Genomic DNA, 15,399 nt, shown 5'->3' with positions numbered 1-15,399 from the left:
GTCTGTTTGGTGGCACCCAGGACAGCATCACGAGGCAAGTAACTCTAACCACCAAGGACTGAGACATAAGGGGGGTGTATTTGGTGGCATCCAGGACAGTGGCAAAAGGTAAGCGACCCCTGCAACCAAGAACTGAGGCAGAAGTGAGCATCTGTTTGATGGTGCCCAGAATATCAAGGACATTCAGATAGGAAAGTAAGACGTCAAGCTCTCGCTGTTTGTAGATTGCACACTATTTAGGAAACCCTAAACACTCTACAAAAAAGCTTCTAGAAAAAAGAGATTTATATAGCAAAATGGCAGACTACAAAATTAACACACAAAAATCAATGGCCTTCTATACACCAATAATGATAGAGAAGAAATGGACATTATACAAACAATCCCATTCACACTAGTGCCATACAAACTCAAATACCTTAGAGCCAATTGACCTAAAAATGTAAAGGAACTATAAAAAGAAGACTAAAAAATAACACTGCTTCAATAAATAAAAGAGGGGGCCGGGCGGTGGCGCTCGAGGTAAGGTGCCTGCCTTACCTGCGCTAGCCTAGGAGACGGACCGCGGTTCGATCCCCCGGCGTCCCATATGGTCCCCCAAGCCAGGAGCGACTTCTGAGCGCATAGCCAGGAGTAACCCCTGAGCGTCACTGGGTGTGGCCCAAAAACCAAAAAAAAAAAAAAAAAAAAAAAAAAAGAAATAAAAGAGGACACAAGGAAATGGAGACACATACTCTGTTCATGGATTGGGAGGATTAGCATCATTAAAATGGCAATACTCCCCAAAGCATTGTACAGATTTAATGCAATTCCTCTAAGGATACCCATGACATTCTTCAAAAAAGTGGATCTAACACTCCTAAAATTCATTTGGAACAATAAACACCACAAATAGTTAAAGCAATCCTTAGGAAAAAAGAAGATGGGAGGCATCACTTTCTCCAACTTCAAATTGTACTACAAAACAATAGCTATTAAAACAGCATGGTATTGGAATAAAGACAGCCCCTCAGATCAGTGGAATAGACTTGAGTATTCAGAGAATGTTTCCCAGGCATACAATCAATTAATCTTTGAAGAATGGGTAAGAAATGCATAATGGAGCAAGGAAATCCTCTTCAACAAGTGGTGTTGTGACAACTAGTCAGGCACATGCAAAAAAGCAAACTCGGACCTCCATCTAACACTATGCACAAAGGTCAAATCCAAGTGGACTACCTTGATATCAGACCCAGAATCATAAGGTACATAGAAGAACTTGTAGGCCAAACACTCCATGACATTGAGACTAAAGTCATCTTCAAGGAGGAAACAGCACTGTCTAAAAATGTGGAAGTGGAGATAAACATATGGGAATATATTAAGTTGAGAAGCTTCTTCATCTCAAAGGAAATAGTGATGAGGATACAAAAGCCACCCACAACCCACAGAATGGGAGAAACCAATATCTAATATCCATCAGATTCATCCAATAACCATCAGATAACGGGCTAATATCTAAGATCTACAAGGTACTGATGGAACTTAAGAAAAAAAGCATCTAACCCCATCCAAAAAATGGAAGAAGAAATGAATAGACACTTCCTCAAAGAAGAAATACAAATGGCCAAAAGACATGAAAAAAATGTTCCACATCACTAATTATTAGGGAGCTGCAAATCAAAACAATAATAAGGAACCATATCTTGCCACAGAGACTGGCACACATCACAAAGAACAAGAACAATCAGTGCTTTTGTGGATGTGGAGAAAAAGAAACTCTCATTCACTGCTGGTGGGAATGTTGTCTAGTTCAGCCTTTATGGAAAACAATATGAAGACTTCTAAAAAAACTGGAAAGTGAGCTTCCTTATGATCCAGCATCACTCCTGGGGAATGTTTACTTTAGGAAAACAAAAACACAATACAAAAATGAGCATTGCACTCCTATGTTCATCACAGCACTATTTACAATAGCCAGAATCGGAAATAGCCCAGGTGCTCCACAAGAGATAAGTGGCTAAAGAAACTGGTAGGCACAATATAATACTATGTAACCGTTAGAAAAAAATGAAGTCATAAATTTTGCTTATACATGGTTGGACATGGTGAGTTTTATGATAAATTAAATAAGTCAAAAGGACAGAGATAAATATAGAATTATTTCACTTATCACTGTGATATAAAATATATAATGTGGGAATGATATCCAAAGACAATAGAGGTGAAAATCATGAGGCCATATCATGGTAGCTTGCCCCAAAGAACAGAGAGTTCACTTAGAGTAGAGAAGATCTAATATGGAAAGGATATGCATGGCACCTCTTCATTTATTGTAGTACAAACTACAATGTCAGAAAAGAAAAGATTGGGGAGCAAGAGAAAGAGAGCAAGAGAGAGAATAAGTGCAGTAAAATGCCTGCTCTGGAGGCAGGCAAGAGAGAGTGGGTGGGAGGGAAGAGATCATCGGGAAGGTGAGAGGAAAATGACTGATCTTGGTGATGTAAAATGTGTACTGGTGAAGGTTGTTATACATTGTGTGACTGTTAACTCAATCATGAACAACTTTTTGAGAAAATCTATATTATGAACAGCCTTGTAACCATGGTGTTTAAATAATAAGAAGAATAGAATGGAGCCTTTTTTTAAAGTCAATGAAAATGTCTGAGAAATGAGAAGATAAAAATTATTTGAATCAGTCTAAATTTGAGCTACCATATAAGATTCTTAAAGCTACCAATTTGTCCTCTGAGGTTCACAATCTCTTTAGTAGCCGCATTGGACTATGGTTATTTGATAAAGACTTCAGTTGCAAAGAAAACCTAAAGATTAAGGAAGAAAGTCAAGAGTCTTAGCCTACATGCGCCCTTTAAAAAACAATCCTCCCCACTTCCTCTTCAAGCACCTATTTTAGCAAAGCAAAAATAATATATTTATATCTGTCCATCTCTATTTTAAAATGAGGTAGAGGAGATAGGAAGTGGATCTCTAACTGGTTCATTTTCACCTAAACTTGGCCACAGAAAGAGTGGATATGTTTGGGTTGGAAAGACATTTATTAGCCAACCTTATCTGGTACCTCATTTATTTGCTATGACCTCAATAACCTAGAATGATCTGAATACACTGAGCAGAATAATCAAAGTAATCAATTTTTTTGTTTAATGATACATTTTACCATGTATATAGTCATCCTTTAGGTTCTATTGGTTGTTGTTGTTCCAATGGAAAGTCAAAAAATCAAAATATAAATATAGGGCTGGAGAGATAGCATGGAGGTAAGGCATTTGCCTTTTATGCAGAACGACGGTTGTTCGAATCCCGGCATCCCATATGGTTCCCCAAGCCTGCCAGGGGCTATTTCTGAGTATAAGGCCAGGAGTAGCCCCTGAGCACTGTCGGGTGTGACACAAAATCCAAAAATTAAATAAATAAGTAAATAATATATCAACATAAAAAATAAAAATATTACATAAAATATAAAAATAAAAATCTATCCCAATTTAAACCTAATCCTAAATACAAATAATCCCAAATAATGAAAATTGAATCTGTTCCACAGGCTTAAACCTTTCTATAAATTTATTGACTCACTTTCCTGCTAGGCATTTTATAAATTACCTAAAGAATCCAGTGTCCCCTCACAGAATAAAGTCAAGTTAATAGACACAGTTAAAAGTTTATTGAAATGACTACTTGTTTTTTAGTTTTTTAAATACATTTTGATTGAAAAGTTTTTGAATATTTTTATTGAAATAAAAATAATCTTAGTTTAGGGCTCAAAAGTTCACTGCCTGTGGCCTGCTAAAGTAACTTTCACCGTGGTATGATTGTAGAAGTTACTTCTACAACCATCAGCCAGTCTGAAGATGTCAGTTTGCTCCTTTTCCCAGAGGTGCTGAGAGTTGTGTTTGTAATGAAACCCTAGTCTCCATAGCCACAACCTCCCTCTCCCGAAACATCCACTGTCATTGCCAGTGATACACCAGCCAGGAACTCGATGCTCTAATAACCCTCTATTTTGTGATATGATCAATAGCATTACCTATTGTTGAAATGTTTGTCTCGTGAATGGGTGTTGCACATTTTAATTACACCGTCTTAACCACGATCAATAAAAGATTAAGTCACACCTTAGCATAACACAAGGTGCTATTTATCCCCCAAATTAAGTAGTAATGAAGTGACCTAAAGTAAACCACAGATTCATAGGATTTTCACACAGGATGTGGCCTTTCTCACTTAGTTCTGGCCCTCTGCTTCTCCTCTATAACATGCTATCACATTAAATTGCTGAATTCCTTATCTTCCATCCTACCATATAAATATACATATGTAGAATATGCTATCCCATTAAATTGCTGAATTCCCTACCTTCCACCCTTCCATATAGATATACATATATATTCATATATATGAATATGTATATAAATTATATATCTCACCCAAGTGGATGTGAGGTGAGGCCTGCAGGTGACTCCTATGATCTATATGGTGTATGTTGAAATCAATCAAATTATCCAGATCAGTGACATGCCATACATGCTAAACCCACACACCTACACAGGGAATTTGACCATACACCAATGGAGACATCTTTTGTCCCCTGGCATAGAATGACAACCTTTACCTTCAGGTAAGGATCTAGGAATTAATCATAAAATTTATCTTTGCCATTCTTTTTTCAGTTTTTTACTTTCCCATATCCTCAGGCTTTCTTTAAAACTCAGAGTTCTGTTATCTCTGAGAGAACCACGTTTAGGAATCAAATATCCAATGCCAGTCTTCTGGATCAGAATGTAAGAGAGACCTGAGTTGGATCCTGGCTCTGCCACCTCCCACCTTTGTGTCTGAGTTCTTTCTGAGTTTTGGCTCCTCACTGGAAATGGGGAACACATGATCTTCATAATAGGGCTATAAGAAAAGTAACAATATACATAAAATAATGTTCAGGTGTTCAGTAAACACTGCTACCCTGCTTTCTCTTCTTATATCTACATATCCTTCAATTTTTACTTTCTCATACAGGAAAATGCCTGTTTTTCTGAGTTTTTTTTTTTTTCATCTAATAATGGTTCTCTAATCCTCTCTTTAGCCTATACACTTATAACCATACTTCTACAAATTTCTCAGGAATCTAGACCCAAAAACTATATTGTGAATGAGTCTATCTCCTAGAATGCCAGACAGGTTTGCAAAAATAGTAAAGTTATATTTTTAACAAATATTGGACTGATATGGGCTAAACAGTATCAGAGAGATTAAAATATTAGAGCAATTTTTATGAAAACAAATTCGTGAATTTATATCAGTAACTTTTTGTTCAATTATTTTGTCTAGAAATTTATTAGTTTAATGAAAATAATTATTAAATACTTATGTACAGGTTGCTTATTGTGATGTTCTTATAGTAAAAAAAAAAATGGGGACCGGAGAGATAGCATGGAGGTAAGGCGTTTAATGCAAAAGGTCAGTGGTTCAAATCCCGGCATCCCATATGGTCCCCCAAGCCTGCCAGGAGCGATTTCTGAGCGTAGATCCAGGAGTAACCCCTGAGCGCTTCCGGGTATGACCCCGAAAAAACAAAAAAAAATGCAAACAATAAAAATATTTAAGAATCTTGCCACAACTTTGCAGCTAATAATAGCCTTTTATTAAAATTACATCGGAAATTATCATAATCTGACACAAAAATATAAGCATATAATTAGTTATATATACACTGATATCTATCTGGATAACCATGGTGCCCAGCAATTCTATTCCTGATTATATAGCCCAAAGGAACTAAAAGTGGGCAGGTAATTGCAAACTTGTGTTTTTAGAAACATTATTAACAACAGTCAAAGGCAGAAGCAATTCAAGTGTCCATTAAAGGATGAATGGATAAACAAATGAGGGTCCAGGGTTCAGGCCCATATTCAAGCACCAGTTGTAAAATAAAAATTCACAAGTTATGATACTATCCCACATTCATATTTCTAACCCCAGACAGATGGATCTGAAGAAGCAAGGTAGCAGCGAAGAAATAATACACCGAGCCAGATCGGAGAGAACCATGGAGCCAGTCTGTGCCTGGTGGTATTTCTGAGCTCCAAACCAAAACTGATTTTTCTTTATTATACCAATACCCATATACACCCATCCACCAGAAGGGGGAAGGTCGAGAATGAGATTGAAGTGCCTATTCAGCTTTTACATATAAAAGGAAGATGTTTAAGGAAGAAGGAGGTTGGGGGAACACCTTTGTTTGGGTTGATAGCTGGGTATCATCTTGCAGAGGGGTATATACATGCAATGGTATACTACTCAGCCAAAGGAAGACAGCTCTTACAAGTGTGACACGATGGATGAACTTTAAAGACATTAAGATAGATGATATAAATCCAGTCACAAACAAGTAATAAACACTTAAATTATATACATAGAGTGCAACCAAAATTTACAGATATAGAAAGTAGAAAAGAAGGGCTAGGGGCAGGGAGGTATAGGGAGGGCATATTTAACAAGTATGAAGTTTAATTTGAGAAAAAAATTGAAATGAGTAGTGATTATTATCACATATTAAGTCAATATATTTAATGCCTAAAATGGTATACTAAAAATGATTGATATAGGGATCTGGACAAATAGCATATTGAGCAAAGTGCTAGCCTTAAATGGTTGATCTGGGTTTAATTCTGGCACCCCATATTTTGGCATCCCCTTAGTACTACCAGACTACTACTCAAGTGCGGAGCAAAGAATAAGACCTGTGTACCTTCAGGTATAGCCACCAAACAAAAAAGTTTAAAAAAATTAAAATGGTACATTTTATTTGTGTGTATTTGACCATTATATATGCACATATCAGGCATATGTACAATTTACAAGAATTATTTATACAATTTGTACAATGCATCCAGAATGCATATGTAAGTAAAAATCAGTAAAGCTTATGAAAACTAAATGTTTGAGTGAATGTAGGTGAAATACATTTTTTATTTTCTTCTTTGTATGTAAAATTTCCACTACCTTTTATCATTTTTAAATTAGAAATAATTTTGTGGGTCACATCTGGGCCTATTCCTAGTTCTGTAAGTCAACCAAACCATTTATTATCATTCTGGCATGTTTTATATTTAATCTAGTTTAAGTGAGCTCACACATACAGGTACCTTCAATAAAGATACCCATTTTGTAATGTATACAGTTGAAGTCTAAATCCTTGTGACTTAACTCCCTACCACCAAACTCTACTGGCAAAGCTTGATTCAGACCATGGATGCTATCTGAAAACATGTCTGTATTGTTTATGTATGCCTGTGTATGTATTAAATATAATTTTCATGTAACTATATATTTTATTATGCATATATAATTCAAAGTATTTGCATATACATTAGCACTAATTATAGTTACACATTTTATATTAATAGTTTTGGTTATTTGAATCTAGAAGAGTATCTGAAAGAGATCGCATCACCATAGCTATTTGAGAGAGCAAGAATATTATTGTTTGGAGCCCGGAGAGATAGCACAGCGGCATTTGCCTTGCAAGCAACCGATCCAGAACCAAAGGTGGTTGGTTCGAATCCTGGTGTCCCATATAGTCCCCAGTGCCTGCCAGGAGCTATTTCTGAGCAGACAGCCAGGAGTAGCCCCTGAGCAACGCCGGGTGTGCCCCCCCCCCAAAAAAAAAAAAGAAAAAGAAAAAAGAAAAGAAAAAAAAGAATATTATTGTTTGTTTTTTTTTCCTAGTTTGGGGTCATGTCCAGTGGTGCTTTTGGACTTATTCTTGGCTCTCTGTTCAGTGATCATTCATGATGGGCTTGAAGAACCAATCCTGGTAAGCTATGTGTAAGGCAATGCTATACTATATCTCTGACCGTTTTTTTTTTTTTTCTCTTTGGCCTTTTTAAAAAAATTTTTTTTGCTTGACTTTGTGGCAAACATAATGCTTAGCAAATAACTTTTCTTAATAAATAATAAATTAATAAAATTTTCTTAGCTAAGAAGGGGCTAACCTTACAGGCAGGACCCCCATATTCAAGAGTTCCTCAGAGGAAAATTCTTCGTTCTATGTCCTATCTGCTCTCTTTACAAGGACTTTTTTTTTGTATTTGGGTCACACCCGGTAGTGCTCAGAGGTTGCTCCTGGCTCTATGCTCAGAAATCACTCCTGTCAGGCTTGGGGGGTGCCAGGATTTGAACCATCATCCTTCTGCATGCAAGGCAGACGCTCTACCTCCATGCTATCTCTCCGGCCCCTTTACAAGGACATTTTAGGGTTGCGGGTATTGAAAAGATTTCTAACCAATGTGGACTTTGGTATAAAGCATTTATGTGAGTTTTGAATTTTAGAGATGACTTTGTGGCCATTTTCATGAGAGCTTCTCCCCAATAGCCACGGAAGCTGTGCTGTGATCTTTCTCCTTGACTTATTGCCTAAAGAGGCATAAGGAGACAGGTGTTGTAACAGATCAGTATAGTTGAAGCCAATGAAATTCTGTGAAGTCACAACAGGCATGGCAGGCTCTCTTTCTGCTCTTTTTTTCCTTTCACTGGTAAGTGGATGTGCTCAGGGGCCAGAAAGATAGCACAGTGTAAGATACCTTACATGGTGGCTAATCTGCATTCAATCCCTGGCACCCCATATGGACCTATGAGCTCTAAGCAGCACCACATATTACTCCTGAGCAAAGGACCATAAATAAGCCCTGAGCACAGCCAGGTGTGGCCCACATACCCTTCAAAAAAAGAAAAGGTGCACAGACAGGCTATGACCCCTCCTTCAAACTCTGATCAAGGTCTCCCTGCTCCAGTGATCCTTCTCTGAATCACTTTATTAGTCAAAGCATCATATAAGTCTCTGTAAAGTTGAGATCAAGATTTATAAGTAAATTCTTTGATGCTTTTCATATTAATACTCAACAGTGTCCAGGAATCCACACGAAGTCCAAATGCTTAGACTATTCTTCCACTCCCAGCAGGAAAATCCAGTTATTGGTGATTATTTGGGCTTTGGAAAACACCCAAGCAAAACAAATCCTAAGTATACTGAGCACATCACTCGGCCTGATTACAAGCCAACAGACCATTCTTTATCTTAGAACAAATCTAAATCAGTATTGCCCTTCTGTTAGTCCCTGCCTATATCAAGCATGCAGAAATTCTCTTAACATACCATGCCATCTTAGATAAAAATTTTTTACATGTGCTTTTTTCTTCCTTTGGTGATAAACCTGATAGACTTCAAGATAAAGTTCTTATAATAGGAGCAAGCATTATTAGTCTCTTACAATATCACTAAAATAAGTGATTTAACTGTAATAATCTGTATTTAGGGTGCACAGCCAACACTTATTTTTCTCTGGGGCCTCAACTTCTTAATTCCCATGTATTTTATTATAAAAGCTTTGTTTCACCTTCCAGATGATTCTATAGATAATATATCTAAATATTCCTCCTTTAGAATGCTGTTCTTGTGCTCACTTCAGCAGTTGCATATACTAAAATTGGAACCATACAGAGAAGATTAGCATGGCCCCTGCGCAAGGATGACATGCAAATTCGTGAAGCATTCCATATTTTTATGACCTGGCACAGGCCTCAGAAGAATAGGCATTCTCCATTCACCCCTGATCTAGGGAAGCCATCTACGAAACATCCAAGGTTGTCTGTAACATCACCTGGAAGCAATCCTCTACCAGGGAAGACCTTACCACTGCTCTGACATCGACCTATTCAAAAGAGACTTCCCTTAACACTGAGAATACTTAACAACAACAACCTGCTTACTGGACAGGGCTTTCTGCATTGCCCTTTAATTGTGAAGTGAAACTAGAGGATGCTCCACACCAGCCTGACTTTAATGTAGAATATGCAGATTCCAGGATCTTTAATACAGAAACCTGATGCCAACAATAGAGACTGCGTAAAAAATAGAATGCTGTTCTGACTAAATAAGCCAGAATGGCGACAACTGTTTACAATCAACATATTTTTTTACTAATCTATTTAGAAAAATTCCACTTATTGTCACTGAATTCTAGACACAGTAATTGTGTAGAAGATAGATTACAGGCTTTATTCCTACTAATGAGGAATTATCATATGTGTGTGGGATCTAATAAACAGAAATGCCAGATGATTCAAAATATATGGTGGTATAAGTCATGATAAATAATGACATTATTTTAAAAGGAGCACAGCTGTCATTGACTTTGGATTTCGTGGTCAAGTCTGTTCATTTTTTATTTCTACCAAATGGACATACGACTGTCTGGTCTTGGTACCATCCATTTTTCTCCCTCTAAATATGCTGTTCAAGGTGATTCCAGTAATGTGGCTCTATTAGTGATATAAGAAGGGATATGGGAGGAGTCCATCTAGGTGCTGTAAGTATCCCTTTGGAAGAAGAAAGAAGAAGAAAAAAAAAGTAAAACAAAATTAAACGAAACAAGACAAAAACAAAACAACAAACCAAAATGGGAGTAACAAAAAAAGTACAACAGAAATGATCCCCAATCTACATCAAGTTGTACATGGGGACAATAGCTGCAGTAGCATTATGGGGGGATAAAGAGGGAGAAGAGGGATGCATGCTGGAAACAGGAGTGGAGGGAGGACAACACTGGTGATGGGAATGCCCCTCATTCATTACTACTATGTGCTTTAAATATTACTGTGAATATTTGTAATTCACTTTGCCCACAATAAAAAAGTCAAAAAAAAAAAAAGAAGAGCACGGCTGCATAAAAAATTAAAAACTAAAAATATGTGATGGTATAACCAGGTACAACTTAGGTCTATAGAAATTCAGGTATGGGGGCCGGAGATTTAGCATGGAGGTAAGGCATTTGTCTTTCATGCAGAAGGTAATTGTTTCAAATCCTGGCATCCCATATGGTCCCTGCCAGGAATGATTTCTGAGTGTGGAGCCAGGAGTAACCATAACCCCTGAGCACTGCTGGGTGTTACCCAAAAACAAAACAAAACGAAACAAAAAGAAATTCAGGTGTGTCTGAGAATGCTTCTCAGAAGATGAGATTCAGAGAACATACTTGCAGTGGCTAGGGTGGATGCAAAGTTAAAATCTTGCTTCTGCCACACACTGAATAGACAATTTGGACAAGTTATTTAATATCTTTGGCTCTCTATTGCCTAATATATAAAATGTGTGACATACTAATATCTACTTAGTAATCACTTTGGCAGCCAGCTAACCCTACCCCCAGCGACTGTGTGACATAATCCAAGATCTGTTTATAGAAATATCTGCCATCTCATCAATATCTTCTTCTGTGAAGAGCAGTCTGTCCAAAGTCCCATTCTCAAATACAGTCAGCATTTTTTTTTCTGACTTTAAAAATAATCATTTTATTTGTATGTCTGTTAGTTGGTTGGTTTGGGGCATACCTGCCTGCACTAAGGAAACACTCCTGGCAGGCTTGGGGTCTATATGGGTTGCCAGAAATCGATCTTGTGTCATCCATTTGTAAGGCAACAGCATTACCTGCTGACCTATTTCTCCAGCCTATCGTCATCTTTTTAACCTTATATCTGAGTTTCAAGATAATGTTTCCGGATTGCCATTAGAACAAACAAATTATACATAAAATCTGGGTGAACACTAGTTCAAACTGAGCTTTTTTATGCATTGATGCATTATCCATTCATCTGAATCTATTCTAAACTATTGTCTCTGAAGACACACACATACTTGGTTTTCTAAATTTTCCCCTAAAAGTGTTCTTCATTAACTATACAATCTAATAGAGTAAAACAAACAAACAAACAAACAAACAAAAACAGAACCAAATCAGTAATACATGAGGTAGGGTGCTTGCCTTACATGTGGGATTGCCTGGGTTTAATTTCCAGAACCAAATATGGTCCACTGAGCCCTGCCAAAAGCAGTCCCTGAGTGCAGAACCAGTCCTACACACTGCTAGCTGGGATCCTATAAACAATAACAACAACAAAAATAAAAACAAACAAACAAGCTTCCAAAAACACAATCTTTTGGGGGGATGGAGCACCCCCAGTTGACGCTCAGGGGTTACTCCTGGCTACGCGCTCAGAAATCGCCCCTGGTTTGGGGGGACCAAAACAAAATCTTATTCTTCTAGAATTAGCAAAAAATTGCCTTATAATCAAATCCTCCAACTCTGGCTTTGAGACTTCAGACAAATACCTCTTCAAGTCTTTAATATGTACTTCAAGGAATTATTCCAATACTTAAGCAGGGAAGCTATGTAACTAAAGTACTCTACTCGTTCCGATAATTTTCTGTATTGCCAGTTTAGATTTTTTTCTGGTGACCATATCTCTATTAACGTTGCTTCCTATTATCTCACATTTCTAAGTTTAAAGTTCTCTTCTAAAGATCTCAAGAATCACAATTCTGAGCTTCTTGTGCTATTTGTTGTAATACTTGGAATCAATGACCTGCTTTAACTCAAAAAATGACTCTCATTCCTGATTTTAAGACACAATTTAATCATTCTATTATCAGACAAGTTGTGTCATGGAACTGCAACGGAGTATGGAACATTTTGTACTACTGTAGAGAAGTTAGAATTGTAAATTCATGTCTGTGGAATTCTATAACTGCAAAACTAAAGGGGGTGATTAATAAAATAATATCTTTATTCAGAGAACGTACAGCACCCTACTAGCATTCTATCCAATCCTGTTCTAGATAAATATCTTCATTATTAAATTAGTTTAGATAATTTCTAAAACAGCTCTATCAAGTTTTCAGGTAACTGAAGGGTAGTAAATACACTTAAATGTGAATTAGTTTCCAATTATGCAGATCAATAAAATTAAGAAATTTAAAGATGAAGGGCCTGTTCTATTTATGACTTAAATGCAACTACAAACATGTTTGTAATCATGGTGCTTAAATAAAGTTACTATTTAAAAAAAGAAATTTAAAGGAGCAACTACTAGGTTACTTTTCTGAACCCAAAGACACTCGCAGCATGCATATCATACAAAATAGAACAGGTTTTGCAGTAGTCACTCCCTTGACAGTCAACTCAGCATGATTTCATATTGTTACATAACTACCAAAAATAGAGTACAATTTTGGGGTGCATTATAAGTAGATTGAGAGTTAATGATCTTCTACCTCATGTTAATTTTTCTTAGGCAGCTAGCTGATACCTATTAAGTTGAATCTATTTAAGATGAAACATTCTAAGGAAGATATTTATAAGCTAAAATATGTTTTCAAATTCACTTGAAATCTTTGGATTTTAAATTATGCCATAAAGGAATGTTTGAAAATAGCCGTTAATTGTGAACTGCACAAAATAATCAAAGACTACGAAGGATCAGGAAAGTACTAAAATGAAGAAAATGTGAAATAGGGTCTCATCTCAAGGAGTTCTAATTCAAGCAAGACAGTATTAAAATTCAAAATAGGAAACAATTTATTGTTCTTGTCTATAAGAAAGTTTTCACAGAGCTGATAAATCTGGAACTGTCTTCAAAGACAGCAGAAAGGATCTTAGTACCATCAGGGCATATCATTTGAGACAAGGAAACAACAAATGCATATTCCTATTACAAGGGTCAAAACTGAGGTGAAAGATGCCAATTTTAAGGGTGTGAGGGTGGGGGAGAGAGAGATAAGGTGGATAATACATCACCTGCAGTATAGTTGCATGCAGCTGTCTCTAGTTCAATCTCCCGAGCACTACAAGAAGTAGGTTCTGGCACAGAACAAAATGTAATTCTCAAGCTTTGATAGGATTCCTCACCCCATCAAATAAACAAACAAACAAAAAGGTCAAATTCGGAAAAGAAAGTAACAATAATACACTAAATTTAGAACTCAAGTTTATAATTCTTGACTATTGTCATTTTCTCCAAGAAGGTTTTTCGGGTCATTATCCATTATACTATCTCCTAATGTTCACTAATTTATCTCTATAGAACTCACAGTTACTATAAAATATTTATTTATGCACTGCATTGTAGAGTCCATAAGGACATCAGGGCTACCTAGATTTGACATAAATACTTAATAAATACATGTTAAATAGTACACTTCAAGGAAAAAGTAAAGCAGATTATGATGAGTGCTATACCGCATAAACACACGTATCTTCAGTAAGCAAGGAGTGTTTGAATTAATACATTCAAGCAAGTTCAGTTTTAATTAAGCAAGTTAAGTTTTTCCAACAGCATAATGTACAATGTTATTAATAATATAGTTCCAAGTAAACAATGTTTATATGTATGTGTGTTTGGTATTTGGGTCACCTGGTGGTTCTCATGGGTAGGTCTGAGTGATACCCAGGGGACCAGGTAGCTGATCAGATCACAGATGTAAACAAGAACTAAATCATTCATCAACTTAATAAATATTTATTGACCACCTACTCACAGAGTACTTCCTAAGAATTTTGGTCTTAATCAAAATATGGAAGAACTTGAAGAGGGGTCCTATCATCAAATTAAATACATTAGAAAGCTCATTCTAGTGAATAGTGGATTTTTTAAGTGGCAACAATATTGGAGACACATACTAAGCTGTTCCAGAAATCAGTGATAAGTAAAGCAATGGCTGTGAGAATAAGAAAATGAGGAAGTATTTTAACATAGAATTGGAAAAATATAATAGAAATTTTTTATAAACATTTGCTCAATTTTGGAAATAGAAGTGAGCTAAAATATGACTCTAGTTTCCATAACATGCAACAAAATGCATTATGATTCAAAAGAAAATAAAAAACTGGTGCGGGAGCAATGGCGCAGCAGTAGGGCTTGGGGCAGTAGTCTTGCATGGGGCTGACCCAAGACTGAATGTGGCTCAATGCCTGGGGTCCCATATGATCCCCAAGTCAGGATAGATTTCTAAGGGCATAGCCAGGAGAAGTAACCCCTGGGCATCACTGGGTGTTGCTCAAAATTTAAAAAAAAAATGGGAAAGAAAAAATTGAAACAGAGAGACTGTGAAGTCCTCTTTAATACATGATTCCTATGGAAAGACTGCTGCCTATATACTAGGATTCATTTTCTCCTTTTAGCGTAGGATGCAGTTGCCCATTATACCTTTGTACCTACATTTTCATTTTCTTTTTGGAGAAGGAGGTAGTGAAAATACAACAGAGATCTGTTAATGGACTAAGACCAAGAATAAGAGGTGTGCAAGTTCTCTTTAACTTGTTTAAGGAAAAATCTTTGTTCGTGGATTTCCTCTCTTACCTTCTTTTATTATTTGGGATGATAATGACCTATATATTCGAGGAAGTTATGCCCTGAGGAAGACAGAGCACATTTTAGCCCAGGTCTCTGCATCTACAAAAGATTTCTGCTTAATTACAGGAACTCTCTTGTAGTTAACAAAAGGAAAGTAAAATTGTGTGTGTGTGTGTGTGTGTGTGTGTGTGTGTGTGTGTGTGTGTGTGTGTGTGTGTGTGT

At 36.7% G+C, this 15,399-nt stretch overlaps 1 non-coding gene across 1 annotated transcript; it reads left to right on the top strand.

The window, feature by feature from the left end:
• The first annotated feature begins 9,447 nt into the window (after positions 1-9,447).
• On the top strand, positions 9,448-9,553 carry LOC125997669 (U6 spliceosomal RNA). Its single transcript, XR_007491708.1, has one exon. It is a non-coding gene; the product is annotated as a U6 spliceosomal RNA (small nuclear RNA).
• Positions 9,554-15,399: the final 5,846 nt, after the last annotated feature.

The sequence above is a fragment of the Suncus etruscus genome, chromosome 19 (genome assembly GCF_024139225.1).
Source record: "Suncus etruscus isolate mSunEtr1 chromosome 19, mSunEtr1.pri.cur, whole genome shotgun sequence".
Lineage (NCBI taxonomy): Eukaryota > Metazoa > Chordata > Mammalia > Eulipotyphla > Soricidae > Suncus > Suncus etruscus.
The sequence above is the reverse complement of the archived record's forward strand: the minus strand, read 5'-3'. Positions and strand labels throughout refer to the sequence as shown.